The 18,418-nt window shown below is 37.5% G+C and overlaps 1 pseudogene across 1 annotated transcript; it reads right to left on the bottom strand.

Moving 5' to 3' along the window:
• Positions 1-10: 10 nt before the first annotated feature.
• Positions 11-15,470, bottom strand: LOC103479330 (integrin alpha-6-like; annotated as a pseudogene). Its single transcript, XR_014084243.1, has 26 exons — positions 15,130-15,470; positions 12,360-12,487; positions 12,158-12,237; positions 11,792-12,047; positions 10,438-10,569; positions 10,123-10,336; positions 9,831-10,024; positions 9,653-9,750; positions 9,112-9,236; positions 8,928-9,017; positions 8,464-8,525; positions 7,303-7,457; positions 7,071-7,214; positions 6,876-6,985; positions 6,611-6,767; positions 6,454-6,531; positions 6,013-6,080; positions 5,849-5,926; positions 5,670-5,772; positions 5,133-5,303; positions 4,090-4,179; positions 3,872-3,982; positions 3,406-3,504; positions 1,914-2,039; positions 1,749-1,824; positions 11-687 (listed from the first exon to the last, which is right to left on the bottom strand). The product of XR_014084243.1 is annotated as an integrin alpha-6-like (transcript).
• Positions 15,471-18,418: the final 2,948 nt, after the last annotated feature.

Genomic DNA, 18,418 nt, shown 5'->3' with positions numbered 1-18,418 from the left:
GGAAACGCAAGAAAATGAACATTTTATTCAAAAGCATAAAAAAACATTCATTTGAACTCGACATATCTGTCAGCTGTGTATTAGACAAAGGTTTACTGTATGGCAACACATACACAACTCTGACTAGAAGTAAAAACTATGGCAAAAATGTCACCTGCACTGATGTGCAGAATACAAATGCGTGATCTGGTAATACAAACTGTATGCTGAAAAAAGGTTGCGTTTTGGTTTCGTCATGAGTATTTACACTTCATGCTTGTTGACTTGAAAATAGTCTTTGCAAGAGCAGAAGAAATTCCTTTAAAAATATAAAAACCTTTCTTTACAGCTGCCAAACTAAGGTGCTATCTGCACCACACGAGAACCCGTCGCTTTTGGCTCTGATGCAGCACAGTGTTTCTCATGAATTTAACTTAAAAACAGCTTAGCCCCCCAGACCCCCAACAACTGTGTTTCATATTTGATCCTAAACGCCTTAATTTTCAAAATTACATTGTATTTTCATCTCAATGTACAAAAACCCCCAGCAAAAATATGACTATATACATGAAGAATTCTTGACATGCGACGTTATCCGCACTTTTTTTTTTCCCCCACAAAGTTTTTTTTTTTTCATCTGATCCAGTGTTGTAAACAGGGCTCTGTTTGGTAACATTTGAAAAATAATGTCCTTCCATCTTTGGCGCCCTGTGGAGAAAAGAAAACATTTTAAATTCTAACGAACACAAGACTTTCATACAGACCAAGTCACTTGGTGTTGAACTAAAACGGAACGAGCTACAAGATATCTGTGTTGATATTCAAACCAATAAGCCGGTCTCTTTGGCTGCTCTTCCCTCTCTTAAATTAATGTTACTAATAAAACCTTTTTTTATATAATTTCTTGTCAAAAACTATCTCGTACAACAACCCAAAGTTTATTCTAGCAATCATTCAAATAAATTTAACTAAAGTCCTAAAAGGGGTTTTAATGTTTTTATCTTTTTTTTTAAATCTCTTTCTCACTGTTGATTCAATGTCACATCCTGTTTTATTTTAATTATGTAAAGCACTTTGAAATGCCTTGCTGCTGAAATGTGCTATACAAATAAAATTTGACTGACTGATTGATTCTAGCAATCATTCAAATAAATACACACGAAGACTCAAAATTCAGCTCAATTCTCAGAAAATAAAAATGTTACATAAGAACAAAAGAACAGGAAAATGGAAATGTTATATCCTGCATAACGGGATGGTGGCTGACATCCTCCACGAGGAGGGTAAACTAAAGATGCTGACCGTCACGACTGACTGCTGTATCCAATTGCATTAATTGAAATGTTGAATGGAAGGAAAGAATTGCTCTACGAATATGGATAACTGCAGATTTGAGAGGATTCTAAAATAAAGCTCATTCTACAGTGTGAATTTTATTTCCCAATAGGACGAGACGCCAGCCAACAATGCTTAAAACACCAATGTCTGCTTTATTGACCATTTTGTCACTTTATTGATTAGTCACCTAGATGAGATACCAGAGCAAAAGAATCATTTATTGTATTCAGTTTTTCTGAGAAACTGAATGCATTTTCATTGCAAGCCCACAATAGCTGAATTTAAAGGGGAAAAAAATACTGTGCAATGAACCTGTTTCACTTTTTGCATTAACTTTGACATTGTCATGTGACACGAGATGCAGTTGTAACGGAAAGTGGCACGACTGTGCCAAGAAAGGCCAACGTAAGACAAAAACCATGAAATCTCACCGCTGACTTTTCATGAGTTTGACGTCAGCTTCTCTTTGTCTGATGGATTCTCCTTATTTTTCCGACAGACTCCACACTGAAATGAGGCAAGTCGATTAAAAACGTTATTGCAAAGGGCTTTTATGTCTGCCATTTGCTGACGGTGATAAAGTCTCTTATTCGTACCTTCCAAAGAAGGAAAGCCAGCAGGGCCAGCAACATCAGGATGAACAGGATGGACAGCAAAATGATCCACCAGGCCACTCCTCCCAACCGAGCCAAACGTCTCTCTGGAAACACGGTCAACCTCACCTGGAAATCACGACAGAAAAAGCAAGAACAATTACACATCTGGACTTTGGCCTTTTGCAGCCGCAAACAGATTTTCCAGGACTTCTCTGTATTTACCTGCATCGCGTTTCCCTATCAGTCCTGATTAGCTTGTTATTAAATGCTAATTTGCAGAGATCACAAGTCTGTCAGCAGATTCTGAGTTCCAAATTTCTGTAGCTCCTTCACATCAGAATCACCGTGGGCGTTTTGTCTGCCTCTCTGACCAACGATGCCGTTGTATGGACTGTCAAGTGTGGCATACCGCCATCTATTGGAAGGTTTGTGAATGTGCCACACATTTTCAGTTTTTTTAGATCACAGATGGAGACGGTCATAGGATGTAGTGGGGATACGACTTTTATAACAAAATTAAAAATTTTCTTAAAATGAAGAAAAAAATTGGTAAAACAATGAGTGTCAATTTTTCTTTGTCTTGATTTTTCTTTCATTTAATTTTTATAGAAAGTCCAACTAAAAGCATCTGTCAGGTTCTGTTTTTTTCTCTTCCATTCACCTGAGGGTGTCAATTGTCTTATCCAATTTGTATTGTTTAACGTTGTTTTATGTTTTATTTTTTCTTAATGTTTCAATGTTGAAAAGTGTCCGTGGGTGTTTTGAAAGGCGGTGACAAATAAAATGTATTATTATTATTATTATTATTATTATTATTAACAGGCAACTTTGCTGTACTTACTCATTAAATGTGGTTATACAGCAAATGTTTTCAGACAAACTTTGAGACATGTATCCCATTTTTCCCCCGTAAACACTAAAGCTTTTTTCTGCACCAACAAAATTTAAAACATTAAGTAACTGTGCAGCTTTTAAGAAACTAAATATGTGAAAAAATCTTCTATGTTTAAGATTTACAATGATTTACAACTTTTTTTTTTTTTTTGCTTTGTCAAAATTTTGTTTTACTGAGCAGAGGCGAAAAAAACTCCAAATCATTTTTCTTTCTATGAACAAATCCACACACAATAGATGGATGCACAGATAAATTACTATTTAAAAGACCTTTTTACTAACTTAGGTAACTTGTTCCACTTTATAACTCTACACGACTAATTATAAAGTCTTAATGTAAAATACCCAAAAATACATTATGCTTTGTGGTTACAATGCCTACAAATTAAAGGGGCATGACTACATTTGAAAGGTGCTACGTATATAATTAAAGTCAAAATCAGTTGTAGTACAGCGACCAAGAAATAATCAAAATATTTTAATATTTCGGTCATTTTACAGTGTCTGGATTGCTTAAAACATTTCTGCGTCCATTCTCCTGACTCTGTTTTGGGTTCATCAGTGTCACACAGATAATTTTCCATTTGTGTTTCCTCACCTGGGTCTTAGCACCCTCCTCCATTGCTATCGTTGTCGTGCTGTTAACATGCAGCGACGCCTCCACCATCACATCCACATAATCGAAGTCTGAAAATTCCTTTTTTTAAGGAGAAGGAAGAAAGTCAGGTTTATGTTGCAATAATATCAAACATACATGTGGACTTTATGACAGAATATAGGCATTTTCTTTCTCTTGCACAGATTCAGGACAAATGCTTTTTCAAACTTAACTTTAATTGTTCTAAAAGCAATCGAAGAACATGATTAAAATCAGTAAATAAGGCTTAGCATAGGCTCAACAATAAGAATCTACAACTGTAAGTCAAATAAGACTAACAAAAAGGTTTTAATTTCACATAATCCACACAAAACAAGCAAACTTCATTCTTAAAGACCAGACAACCTGCAGCTCATCTTAAATCCCCGCTATTAGTGGAACAAACACAACAATCTGTCTTTCATACCTCTATGAAAGTGTTATTCCACAGGCGAGAGTCCAGAGTGATGGTCACCTTGTAGTCCAGGTCCCCCAGGAGACACTTCATTGTCACACATTTTGCTCCATTGCCACACGACTGTACACAAACAGATCATTGTGTCGTTATCGTCACTGGTGGGGAGTGCAAGTTAAATATAGTATTTAATAAAGTCTGAAGAGAAGGAAGTGTGTGTGTCGTAATACCAAAGACTTGTACTTCTTTTCTCCAATTAAGCGTGAAAGTGTCCCATTGAATTCTTTGGTAATGTCTCTTCTTTCTCTGTTAACCGATTTCTTAAAGAAGAAGAAAAAAAAACATAAATTATGATTTTTCTTTGTATTCCTCAACATGTATTCAGTCAGTTCACTAGTCAAGCAGCCCAAAAATAAAGTCTGGCAGTTTCAGGGTAATTTTGATGTGCTCAATCAGGTCAACTTTCTGAACTAAGCTGCATATTAGTTTGGGATGCAGTCATGATGGCTGATCGCTGTTGAGATATCCCTGCTGCCGAGCAAACGAAGCGTTGCAAGAAACGAAAATTCTTGCCCTGAATTTTGCACAATGAAGATTTCATTTTCAATTTACATGTACTTACCCTTATCGGTGTTTATTACTCATTTTAAAGAAATCCAATTTTTAAGTAATACACTCTGTTAGACAACATTTCTTTTTCTCCTAAAAAAAATTTTTTTGTGACATTTTTGTGATAATGTCACAAAAGTGTCATCAATTTAGTCAGAAGATCGGATTTCTCTAAATCAAATTAGAATAAAAACCTGACCTGATTGAGAAAAGTGGATACTATTTTAGGATTCAGCCATGCAAAATAATCCTAATTCCTAATTCAGTCCTAATTCAGATGAAAAAAACATAGACAACTTCCAAAAAATATTTTTTTGTAACCCGGTGTAATCCATGTATTAAACACAAAATCATACTTCAATCTTTTGACATTTAAATACAGACAATAAGGCAGATGAAGACCATGTAAGTTTCACTTTCTCTTCGGGCCGAGGTGGGAGTCCAAACTTCACTTTTCTAAGTTGTCTGTCTCTTCTTGGGGGATCTCAGAAATTCCCAAACACTGATAGCTGTTAAATATGCTAAATATTAAATGGCCTGTGATTGTATAGAGCTTTGTCAAGACCTGAAAGTTCACACCTGTGGACTTGGTTTACAATCATTTCTCAACTTGGTCTAACTGGTCCGTCCAGTGGTCTTCTGCTTGATTCACTTTTTTCCTCACCTTTCCAAGATGGTTGATCTCCTCTTTGGGAGAGCACTCTATCTTCTTCGGGCTTGTGGAGCTAATCTTCATCAGGTAGAGCAGATGATGGTTTCTGTCTGTCATCTTTGGCCACTTTATGTAAAGGGTGACTTGTCCAATGTCTTTCAGTCGCTTTCCTCGGTTGATGATCTGTTTTAATGGGGACATCAGTTCATACCTTGGAAATATGCAAGTCTAAAATTTGGGACGACATCACTTAATAAAAAGGCAAAGTTATGCTTAGAATGAACAGCTTGTAATTGTGGCACACAATTTCTTGTCAAGACAAATTTTTTGGACCACAGGATTTTAAAATAATCAAATGAATGATTCTTCTTTTTTTATTTCTGCAAATAAAGCTCAATTTATTTGAATGTTTTTTTTTACACGTGACCAGATGGGTAAATGTCTGTTTGTATGAGCTTTGTATTAGCTTTTTTTTTATTTTGTTTTGTCTTTTAAGCAAAACGTACATGCTTGTGGCATCAGACAGGGTGGACGCATTTCTATACTCACAGTGAACCAGTGTTTGATGGCACTGCCCATGTCACTTTCACTCTTAACGTCCGTCACACCTTTGGCGTCTCCATTGTAGTAGACCTGAGATGATTCAATTTGCCTGGAAAGAAAGCAGTTTGCGGTCAGTTGGCTGAATTAGTACGTGGCTGCGCTTCTTCAATGTGAAAATGCCTTACCCCGATAAGGACAGCTTCAGTGTGACGGCCACAGTGGCCTTTGCTTTCACAGTCATCAGATTCTGCTGCGTACTTGTCCTGGTAAAAATGCACACAACATCTATGCTAAAAGAAGTGAACTGAAAGCTACCCAAAGGTTTACAGAAGCAGAATCATACACTTACGTTTTTAACTTGAGCTCAATTTCCATTTCGGTCGTGTCAGTGATATCGAACAGGATGTAGAAGGTTGTCTGTAAACAAACGGATATTAAATAAAATACAGTATGCATTCTGATGAGACTCGTTTGTCAGGTTAAAAGAACCTTTTAAAGCAGGTTAAAGCAAACTTTAACCTACTTTAAAACATGGGGGGTTTTTTGTTTTTTTTTATTGCTCTTGTTTAATATTCTAATTTTAGATATAATGTTTTCATTAGATGTAAGTGGAAAATCATAATAATTAAAGGAAATAAAGAACTTTATTAATTTCAAAAATTTATGTTTCACTTGGTAATAAACTTCCTGAAATAGACTTTTCAATAAAATTCAAATTTATTGAATGGATTTCTACATTATCTAAACTTAAATAGGTGCTGAATAGAAGCTCAGAGTAACTTTTTCTCACCTCTGAGTCACGTTTGAAAGGGTTCCCAACTTCACAGTCAACCTTAGATCCATTTTGGTTTGGGTTGCAGGAGACTTGCTGCAATCAATGATAACTCACCATTTAGAACCAGAAAGTACATTTGCGGGAGACTGACTGTCGGATAAGAGAAACTCACTCCAGCTTTAAGCATGTATGTAGCGTAGGTCACAGATCTGGGGAAGTTAGCAACCACAAAAGCCTCAAATGCATCTTCTCCCTTTGGATTGGTCACTGTCACTTCCAGGGCAACCCTTTTTTGGCCACTTAGTGAGATCACCGGTACTCCATTTTCCCTTTAAACACATTGGATTACAAGCAACAGTTCGTATGCTGATCAGTGTAGCTTTGTTTGCTTCAGTAGAAAAGACAACCCTTTTGGCTAAATCTGTAAATCCGCTTACATTTCTAAAGAATCAACGTTATCTCCGTCTTTGTAGACGTAGCGATATTTCAGCATTAGGTTGCTCGTGCACACGTCATCATCGCCACATCCATCTTTCAGAAATGCCACCTGCAAGCAAGTTGATGCACATCAGAAGCACTATTAAAGCAAGACGCGGTTATTTCATATCTGCAGCGAGAAAATGCAAACGTACGTTTGATCGAAATGGTTCTACGTCTTTGGGATCCAGGACAGGCGCAAGCGGAGCGTTTTGGGCCTGTCTACGTTTGCGTTTAGCATTCTGGATGTTCACAGAAACATCAATGGGGATCCCATGCAGCTTGTCCTTAATGTTGTCCTTTTAAGAGGGGAATGTCACACAATATTTGTCATATCACACAATACATTTTTAGATAAGCAATAGAGAGACATGCGTGGACGTATACCTTCATGACAAGAGAACGAGTGACACATTTTTGCGGCTCTTTTGCATCCATGGTAATGAGCCCGGTGGACGGATTTTCCAGATCTGTGAATGTCCCCCTGGGCTCGAGATTGTTTTTTGTGCGATCAGCATCCACTTCAAAATGGTACTTCATCGCTAAATGCAACACAAGAGGCGACGCAGCACAAGAGAAAGATACTTATGTGCAAATTCACGCAAAATAAGAATGACAGGCTATATAGTAAGGGCTAATTTACAACATCAGAAAAATAATACTGTAACAAAATGTAACATAAAATATACTTTCCAATAAGTTAATCTCATGTTTATTCAGACCAGATAATAATTTCAATAAAGTCTTTGGAGTCAAGAAGATACTTTTGATGTGATGCATCAAAAATATATAACCTATTTTATATGATGCAGGCTTTGTGGTTCTTTTGGTCAGTTGTTTTGGATGTTGTTTTGCTTTTGGTACTTTCTTATAGTTGTCATTTTCTCTCATTGTTGAATAATGGACCTTGACTAATGAGATCATGGCTCATGGTTCCTTTGTGACTTCCTGGATAAGTTGTGGATGCACCCCTGTAGATAATTTGTTTAGGTCTGCCACTTGATTCAGTGCTGTTCTGTGTGTTGTTTTTTTTTTTCATCTATCTATTCTCTATCTTACACACTTATCTCTCGAGGGGTCAGACAGACAGGACAAATAGGACAAAAACTGAGGAGAGTTTAGAGAGACTAATTAATCTGCCAGTCATGTTCGAACCCTGGACCTTCTTGCTGTAAGGCAACAGTGCTACCAACTGTGCCCCTGTGCAGCCTGTTTGTTTCATTTGTACATGCTGGCTTCTGCTGTGGTTCACTGATGTCCCAAAGCCTTGGTGATCTATTCAACACATTCTGTGGTCTTGAATTTCTCTAGGTTGAGAGATTATGCCAATCTGTGTTGCGGTTTGCATGCATAATAAGACTCGCCTTCCCATAGAGATGTTGAATGAAACATTTAGGCATGACTAAACAACAAACTCAGTGCAAATGTACAAGGAAGCAAACACCTTTTTCGTTACAATATACTGCGGTTATCTACATTGTGAAAATGCAATAAAAAAAAACTGTTTTAGCAAAAAATGATTTGAAAGGAAAATGAGGTTCTGCTCACTCAGCGGGGTAGAAGAGCTCTGCGCGCCACCGGTGTAACTGAAGCATGCTTCAACTTTCAGGCTGTGGGAACAAAAAAGGTAAACTATAATCAGACATACAGTATCTCTGGCAAGTTAATTTTTGAGCAGATTTTTACATGTCTAAAAGTTAAAAGCACATATTGAATACAATACAATGGCACAAAACAGTATGAAATACCATGAAAAAGAAATCCTCTTGTGTTCAAATCATAATTGTAGATTTGAACAAATCTACAATTATGGCAACACAAAAATGTGAAAAAGGGAAGGAGACAAAAACTTAAGAAATACTAAATAATATTCCTAGCAATACTTCTGGAAGATTTAACAAAAAGTACATAATTCTTTTTAACAGATTAGATTTATATAACCAAGTTAGAAGTGTCAGTAATTATTAGGTCTTTGCAAGGATGATGTTGAAGGATGAGACGGGTGCTCTTACCAGACACCTTGAGGACAGTTCTTCTTGGTGAGGTCAATTTTTTCTGGCGTAATAGTGATTTTCTTCTTAATGCTAACAACTGGTCGGGTTCTGTGAAGAAACATTTCAGTGAGCATCTCTGTAAATATTGCTAGCGGCACTAGGTCAGAGCAATGCATCGGCGCCTCAGCTTTAAATTTCTCACTTATAGATGAAGACAGAGTCTGAGAGGGATCCAACAGCCAGGTCTGGATATGAGTTCTTGTCCAGGTCCATGTTGGCTGCTAATGAATAGCCAAACTGTCTCACTCCAGACTTGGCGGACAAAACCTAAAGCACAAGCTTTGTTAAGGCGTGGGTTACGTACTGGATACAAAAAAAAGACATCTGCATTTGGTGTCCAATGGAAACAAAATACTAAATATATTATTTTGTCTTTTAGAAGTTTAAAATCTTTAATTTAATTTGACAAAACTTTCAAAGACATCTTGAAAATGTGCAATGCAGATAAAAGACAGAAAGATAGCTCTGTATCAACTAGAGTACAAATATCTATATTAAAAAAAAGAACAGATCCACCGGAAATATGCCCATCCAGACATCATTTTAGGTATATAGAACTTTAAATGAGAATTAGGAAATTCCTACATAAAAGTCCTATAAAAAATAGTTTGATCTACACCAAAAACGCTGGGGGACAGTCTCAAATTGGAAGATTTAGAAAGTGATTGTACTAGTTTTCAAACCTGTGTGGCTTTTTTCCTGAATCCTTCTGCGGCTGACCCGTGGAAAATGTGGACCTTTCCTGCCCCGTTGTCCTCATAAGGAGCTCCGACTGCAAAATCTGACAGCGAGGCAGCATGCTTGAGCATTTTTACAACATAAAGGGCGTCAAATACAGACACACAAATAATGCCTCCTTACCATGGTAACCGTCCTGGTTGATGTCACCAAGGTTCTCCACGGCGAGGCCAAACATAGAATCTGCGGGTCCATCTATTCTTGTTGGTGTGACATCCTTCCACTTTCCAGCCTTGTTGATGTAAACGTAGACAGCTCCTCCAATCTCAGATTCCTTCTCAAAGTACTGAGGGGCGCCAACAACTATGTCGTCCCAGCTAACAAAGAAGAAGATCACAGACTCAGAGGAGTAAAGTGAAATTGTGGACAGTGAGAGCAGATGTTAAGGATGTGTTGGTTAACTCTGCAGTCTTACCCATCCCCATTGAGATCCAGCACAGTCAGATCGTATCCAAAGGAGGAAGCCAGGCCCTCGCCTTTAAGGGTGAACTCCTCTCGCATGTCTCTGCGATCCTTAGAGCCTTTCTTTAGCAGAATCACCGCTCCACTGAAGTAAGCTCTGGGGGCTCCTGCCACCACCGTCAGCTGACCCTTGTTGGTCAAAGCTTGTCCAACGGCCATCGAGAAACCTAAAACAGAGTTCAACATAGTTAATAGTTATAGTCAACATAGTTAACATAGTTACTAAAAAATGTATAACTGGCATAATGATAAAACACAAGTATTTTACCCAAGTAGCTGTTGTCAGGAGTGGGAACCTCACTGGGATTTTTCGCCTTCTCACCCCCCGTTTCCAATGTCACCTCGTCAAATAAACCCAAGTCATAAAGAGTGTCGTTCCTTTGCTCCATGTGCACCAAGCCTTAATTTTTAAAAAAAATAGTACACCAAAGGAGAGAGGAGACGAGATTAGTTGATGTTTTGCAAAAGTCTACTAAACTCTTAAGACTGCAGTGTATCTTTTACCAAAAAAAAAATATTTTTTTACATATTTGTTAAAACCGCCACGATGTCGTGACACTATGGTATGATATGAATAATCTGTGGAAAAAAATTTAGCTCCTCTGCCTTTTCTCTGTACTCCCAGTACTAAATAAGCAGAAACAACCAATCAGAGGCAGGAGGTAACTTATATAGTCAATCAAGCTTGTGTACACACTGCTCACATCCCTCCCTCTTGCTCTCAGCTTCTTCCTGTCAGCAGAGCCCGCCACGAACATCGGTGACTAGTTAGCCTGGCCACCGATGACGGCAGATAAACAGTAAACAGATGTTTCTCCACCAGCACATCAAGCCCATGAGGTTAATTGACAACGCTAAGACCCGCCTCCTCACTCTGATTGGTTGTTTTTGACTTGGAGCTGTGAATTTCTCAAGACAGCAACAGCAGCAGTGGGAGGACTTGGATCTTTTCACAGCTCATGTGTCTCATATTATGCTGTTATGACATGGTGGCAGTTTCAACAAATATGTAAAAAATGTATTTTTTTATTATTTATAAAAGTTTCATACTGCAGCTTTATCACAAAAATTAATCTGCTACAAATCCTTTTGTAACAATAAGACTTTATTCGTCTCCATGGGAACTGGGAGCGGTGCATGTTGAGCCAAAAACATCTCTTTCCATCCTAGTTTTTCAATTTTACTGAAGCCTTTGCAGAAGCATTTTGTCAAAACATTCTTATGGATGGAATGCCAATTAAATCAACAAAACAAAACATAAAATTTGTTTATATGATGGCAACATCCTGTTATTACTTAAGTGCAATATTCTTCAATGGTTGAAACAATCAAAAATAATGAATCGATTCTCAAAAATATCTAATTAGTCTAAAACATAAGTTATAGGGAAAAAGAATTCCAACTGTTCAACTGCCCTGGTGCCTAAAGTAAGTAAAGTATTTTTTACAGAAATAAAGTCACAACGCTCCGTACAACACAAAGCAAAGTTATACAAAGAATGAAAACGAGCATAAGAAGCACAATAGAAACAAAAGAGCTTTAAGTTGGTCTTTAAAAACTAACTAAAAGCAAACTGTTTCAAAGTCTTGCAACCTGTGGCAAGTTTAACCTAAACACGTTACCTTTCCAGTCGTAAGCTCCTGGAGCTCCAAAGATGAAGTAGCGGTGTTCCATGTCGAATGAGACAGAGACGCCCTGCTGGCAGGAACCAAACAGCTGATGGCCCGGGTTCCGACCTTTACAAAAATGCCAGTCACCTCCATCTATCACTCCATCTTCTGCTGAGCTTTTAAGAGTTACGTCTTGGCTTAGCACGTAGCAGCGGCCGAGGATGTTACGGGTTTGAGATTTCAACTCCTGGTACCGATGGGCGCACGTCTGCCGTGGACAGAGAAGGACATATTGACCGAGAGATTCTGACAGACAACTTGGCCATAAATGTTTGGGGGAAAAAAAATCTAAATGTCTTTTTGGAACGGCATTCTCACTATAATTTTGCCTCCTGGCCCTTGACTGCTGACTGACACCCCCATCCATTGATTTTCTTTTTTTTCGCTTGACACATTTTCTGTGAAAGAACAGACAAAAGTCAAAGGATAAACAACACAATAAAACTCAGATTTTTTTTTTTTTAGTAAATAAAAAGATTGAAACCAGAAAAACAGAAAAGCCAGTCAGAATATAACTTACCATCATTATCAAACATAACTCTTTGGCAATTACTGGGGTTGGGGCTGATTTCACACTTGTAGAGTCCTCCTGTCACCTTAGATTTCTGATTATTCAGCGCTTTCTCTTGCGGCGCTCCAACTAGCAGTCTGCAACAGAAGCACGCCCATATCAAGGCAATTCTTTCACATGGCATCAACAAAATCTTAAGGTGCCTTTTTTCTTCTGTGATAACATTTCTAGCATGTAGGGAAGTTTTCTGAGGGCTTTTTTTTTCTGCCCCCAACCAAGGCCAGTGTAGCAAATTAAATTTACCCATTCATCAGCCATGATTTGAGTAGAGGTGCGACCTTTTAAAATGTCATTCTCTGATAATGAATCAGACTAAACATTTCCTGATTCATCTACTAAAGAAAAAAAACAGAGTGAAGAGTTGCCTTTTGCCAGCAATCAAGTCTCTCTCTGCTGCAGCAGAAAGATTCAGCAGTTGGATGTTTATTAAAAAAATCACATGAGATGAAAAAGAAAAACTGGAAGCACAGCAGATCTTTAGAAAACAGTAACGACTTAATGCAATTCTGTAGTAATGACACTGATTACAAATGTAATCCTGGGCATCTTCCCAAACATGATAACTCAGTTTTTCACCACAAAGAGTCAACAGTGCTAAAAACTGAACCACTGCTTTTAGTGGCAGAATCCTGGAGAATGTCACCTTTCATTTAAAAGGTAAAATTATCAAAACACTGGGAATGCAGGAACAAAAAAAATTGAGGTGAAGCACAGACAGAGCAAATGAGACTTAATCAGATCTAAAAAGGCACTTCTGGAAAACTAACTAGAGAGGATTTAATGGATAGTGGAGGATGTAATATTTAAGATAAAGTGTCAGAACATTATTTTAACTGAGTCAGCTAAAGTTGGGTCAACATATTGGGTCAGCTTATTGCAAGCGCCAGCTTGGACAAAACATATGAAGTATTAAACATATGAAGTATTAAATATATTAAATATATGAAGAATAATTGAATAGATTGAAGCATCTGGAAAGTAGCAGTTTCTGAGCTGAAACAATATGATGCAAAAACACAACAGGCATATATCACGGTGAACATGATGTAAGTGCAAAGGCACTGAAGAAGACTGTCAAAATAAAATACTAACTACAAACTAAATCTAACTAAAACTAAAATAACATAACAGTGACTTGGGGAGAAAAAAAACACTAAAATCCCAAGAGTCATGAAAATTCATGGCAGTGACTTTATGAACTTTAATGAAGCACTGGGACTCGGTATAAATCAATGGATGTTCTTAAATGGCTGGTCAGAAAGAAGGAACAAAATAAATCTTGATTAGGACAGATGTTCATTCAGTTTCTCTCTCAGATATACCTATTATATTCGCTTGCACAAGTTAGTGTAAGTGGAACTAACTTTAGTATAAAATGTTAGGAGTTTCTCCCAGTAAAGTCTTGAATCGCTTTTGCACTGACTGTTTGGTTTTTGTGGTTTACTTTTAGTTGCTCCTCTTCCCATTTTTTTCCCCAAATTCCTTTCACTTTTTTCAGCAGCATCACTGACATTCATATTCTCACACACTTCTCCTAAATCTCTAAAATGTACATTCATTCCAACTATGAACACCTTTCCAAGTTGGACCTCTCTTCCACGTTCTCGTGGAGACAGCCTCGTCTTGTGGATGTGAGACCAAAACACAAGCAGACATTCACGGGTCTCCACCCACTCCTGTCGGTACAAGAACTAATGTCCCCTCAGGACATAAAAGTCTCTGGAATGCGCAAGTCTGACTAAAGGTTGGCATGAACAGAATGAAAAACAGTGCTGTGACTCACTGTGCACACCCAGCTGTATCATCCAAACATGCCAGCATACATGTTGGTGCAAAAACACCTCCGAGAACTCCGAGGACAAATTAATTACCTGCCTTTTCTTTTGCTTCGAGCTAAGCGTGCATCAAGCAGCACGCTGACCTCTGGTGCTCTCCAAAGTGACAAAGGTTAATACCTCAATGTTTGCCTTATTACCAATGAAAGACTCTGGGAACACTTTAATAACCTTCAGGTTTTTGTTAATCAAATGCAAATAAGCACACAACAGTAAGCAGTAGCACCTTTGGGCAAAACAAAGAAAAGGAAGTCGTCACTCCAGAAGTTACTTGCCCTATCACAGCTGCTCTGCTTCAGAGGTGCAAATCTAAAACTTTACTACATTATCAAATTAAGAGAAAAAAAAAAAACTTGATCTCAAACTCTTTACCTGCAAGTCAAAAGTGGCAGAGATGCATAACTCTAACAAATGTATGCATGTATTCATGTATGTAGCCATTCCATCGAGCCAACTAACTGACAGCACAGTAAAAAGACGACTTGTAAAGTCATCAGAATTCCAGCAAGCCATTTTCAAATTTATCTAAGGTACTGAGAGCTAAACAACTCCTAACTGGTGCTTCCTGGCCCACTTGTGGGCTCTCTATAACCCCCAGTTTATTTTAGCTTTTCAAGCACACTATTAACATAATTGCAAGCTGCCTTCATGTGGCATGAAAAAGAAAAATATTTTCTTCTGATCTCACCTGAAGACAACTTAAAAAGAAAGAAGAAGAGAGCAAAACAACTGCAAGTCTAAAAATTAGTAACCTGGAAAGAAAGTGACACGAGCAAATACAGTTGGTGCAAAACCCTAAGCCTTAGACTTAGACTTGAACAATACAGAAATGAATTCCTTTCCACATATAAGTTTCATCTAAACTCTACTACTTTAGTTCTTACATTCTCTTGTCCTGTGGTCTAAGTTGTTGGTGCATTGCGAGAGAAAAGCCGAACAGGCTCCCCGGGTTTCCATCTCTCTGGAGGACATTTTCCGTGTCCAGATTGAATGCAGAGAGTCGCCTACATCCTAGTAACAAGATGAACAGCCACAGCCCGCTGTTGGTGCAGCCCTCCATTAGAGTGTAAATCTTCCTCTAAGAGGCAAAAAGGTGAGTCTTTGGGGAAGAAGTTGCAGAGTGCAATACAAGAGACACCGGGTGAGAGTTAAATGCCGTTTCACGTTCTGCTCCTCCCTCCCGTCCTTCACCACACCTTAAATGCTTCATATCTAACTCACAGTTGCACCTACAATTCTATAACCTCAGGGTGTTTTTTTTTAATGCACCAACTTGCAGCTGTTTTCAATGAACAAAAAAAATTCAATAGTCTAGCACAACTAATATTACAAGTAGCTTCTCTAAATTCAACAGAAAATTGGTCTTTATATGATTACTGCAAGCTCTACATTTTTAATTCCTATGTGAAGGTATCTTCAATTCTTAATGAATCACTATTAACTGTTATATATGTCTGCAAATGTGACTTGTAACCAGACACCAGCTGGTTCCTAATGAATCTTTATCTACTCTTTATGAGTAAATATCTCTGTGTACTTCATATTATCAGGGCTGAGAGCTGCAGTGTCAGAATTAGCACCATCTGATGGAGCTTGTTTCACCGAATGAGCAAAAACAAATATATTAAATAGCCAAATATTCATAATTATTTACTAAATATACTAAGCTTTTGAAATAGTCAAAAATCTGAATGCAAATTATTTGACTGCAAATGATTTGACTGCACTGCTGAATATGTTATTGGATTTTTATTTCCTTTTCATTTATGTTTGATGATTACTGACGTTGCATAAGTTTAATGTCTTTTAGTGATGTTTTCTTTAAAGTCATCATTTTAAATAAATTAATTAAAATTGAAATCTTGATGGGTCTTTCCATTTTAAGTAGTACAATAACAATAACAACAACAACAACAATTATTATTTTTTTATTATTATTAATATAATTATAATTATTATAATTATTATTATTATTATTATTATTATAATAACTAGAACATTTCTGAAGAAATTTAAATAGGGCCTGCCAAAGTGTGCCATGCTACACATTAGCATCAATGCTAAAGTAAGCTGCAATGTGCTCAATTGCATGTGGAGAGTCACAAACATGTTGAGTAACATGGACTTACTCCATCCTGTATGTTAAAATTAGTGTACAAGTTAAAATGAGCAAAATTGCTAATTTTACTATTATTATTGTTGTTCCACTATCAAAACCAAGCGTACTAAGGTCCTGTCTTCAATGTATTATTTTTCAGCTTCTAGATGCATCTCTGGACCAAAACACCTGAATCAAATAGCTACATTCCTTCATCAGAAGCCATCCTGCTCTGCATGGGCCTGATAATGAGCCATTCAGGTGTGATGGAGAAGGGATGCATCTAATAGTTACAGGACCATAGCTCTCAAAGATTAGATCCCTGATCAAAATGTGTATTTGTTTTAGAGAGAAGTGGGGAAAAAAGTGGCCGTATTACCTTGTTTTTAGGTATCTTAGGGTCAAAGGTCAAATGGGCAGCCAGATGCACAGGTTGAGTATTAATCCATTGATGTCCACTCATGCTCTAGGAAAGGAAAAGGTGTTCCAATCTAGTGTAGAAAGAAAGAAAATATTAATTCACTGACAAAAACTGAACCAGCGACGTCACAATAATAAACTGCAGTAGTTTCTGAGTGTTGGGTGACAGAACACCAAAAAGTAGCATGTAACCGTGAAGAGATTCTCCAAATGCTTTAAAAATGTAAATCTGAGAGGCATGGCATGAATTTGTAGTGCAATTTATATGCAATGTAAGTTTTCCATCACACCAAGAATTAATTCACAAGGCCAGAAAGTGACAAATTTGTGAGTTTTGTTGTGGTGAATCTTGACTGGGATTTCATGGCATTCGTTCAACAGTGTCTTTCTTTCTTCTTGCCACTTTTACATAGAGGAAAGATTTATGGCCAGTAGTTGTGCTGTCCACAGCTCAGGGCCTCTTTGCTGTCATACTGGTCTATCCCCTAAAAAGACAATAAAATCTGGGGATTTAATGTAATAAAGTAAGTTATGAATATTTTGTGATGTACTTTATATTTGCAAGGTAACCGTCTCCTCTATTTATCATTGGGAATTTCAGTTTGAGGTTTTCCCAAAAAGCACATTATTATTGTACACCTAAACTATGTCCTATCTGCAGATAAACATTTGTATTAAATGAGATCTTACTAAAGTGAAGAGTTGTGTCATGTGTACTGCTCTGTGTACTGGATGTTCTGTGGCTAAAAACAAAAAGAAACAAGCCCTGAGGTGCTGAAGAAGAGCAGTAATATGATGTGAAGCCAGTTCTCTGACACAGACACACAGAAGTTGAAGAGGCTGCGCCTGGACTCGCCTGCGCCTCGGCCCATTTTGTTTTTAAAGCTGCAGGTCCAGTACTGGAGGATAGAGACATGTGAGTGAAGCACAGTGTCCTGCATGGTAAAACACATTCTTCAGTCAGTTTTAAAATCAAAAGAAATGCCTGATCTTAGTTTTTATGCAACTACAGCAATGATTCATTAACATGCATACATGTGTGTATGAGCTGGTTCTTCTTTGCAGTATTCCCATCAAGTTCCTGTATTTCTAATTGAAATCTATCAGTTTACGTTGGACTTTGGGTGGGTTTTGTAACAAAAATCTGTCTTTACATTTTTGTCAAACCCATATATATATATATTTTTTTGTCTGGCAACTTCTGATGCATCCAGACGTTGGCTCTCAAGAGAAACAAGATCTCAGATGCTCAGACCTGTTTTTACCCGTCATAACGTTCTCATTTCATAGTAATCACCATGCGCTCTGACAAGTTCATGCATTCCTCAACCTTATTCAACCTTCCAACATTTCCAGGTCTCCCAATGTAGTGTTTATCATTTGTCCACAAAGACAAATGACAACACCATCGTTTGCCTTTGTTATCATTTGTCTGCAAAGACAAATTATAAGTTTCAGTAAACAGTAATAGATATACAGTCCCTGGCCAGTATATTAGGTTAGGACACTCTGCTCCTCAGTAAACCAATATGTTTTGTCTTGTTGCTAACCTGAGTGCTCGCAATCAAGGTTTTATGTTTTGGTTTTTTATTACAAGAGGCCTTTGTTAAAAAACCTCTGGTCAATTACTGGAAGACTGGTTTTAACATAGTGAC

Source organism: Poecilia reticulata, chromosome 17 (assembly GCF_904066995.2).
Source record: "Poecilia reticulata chromosome 17, P_reticulata-male-v2, whole genome shotgun sequence".
In the NCBI taxonomy this organism is placed as follows: Eukaryota; Metazoa; Chordata; class Actinopteri; order Cyprinodontiformes; family Poeciliidae; genus Poecilia; species Poecilia reticulata.
The sequence above is the reverse complement of the archived record's forward strand: the minus strand, read 5'-3'. Positions and strand labels throughout refer to the sequence as shown.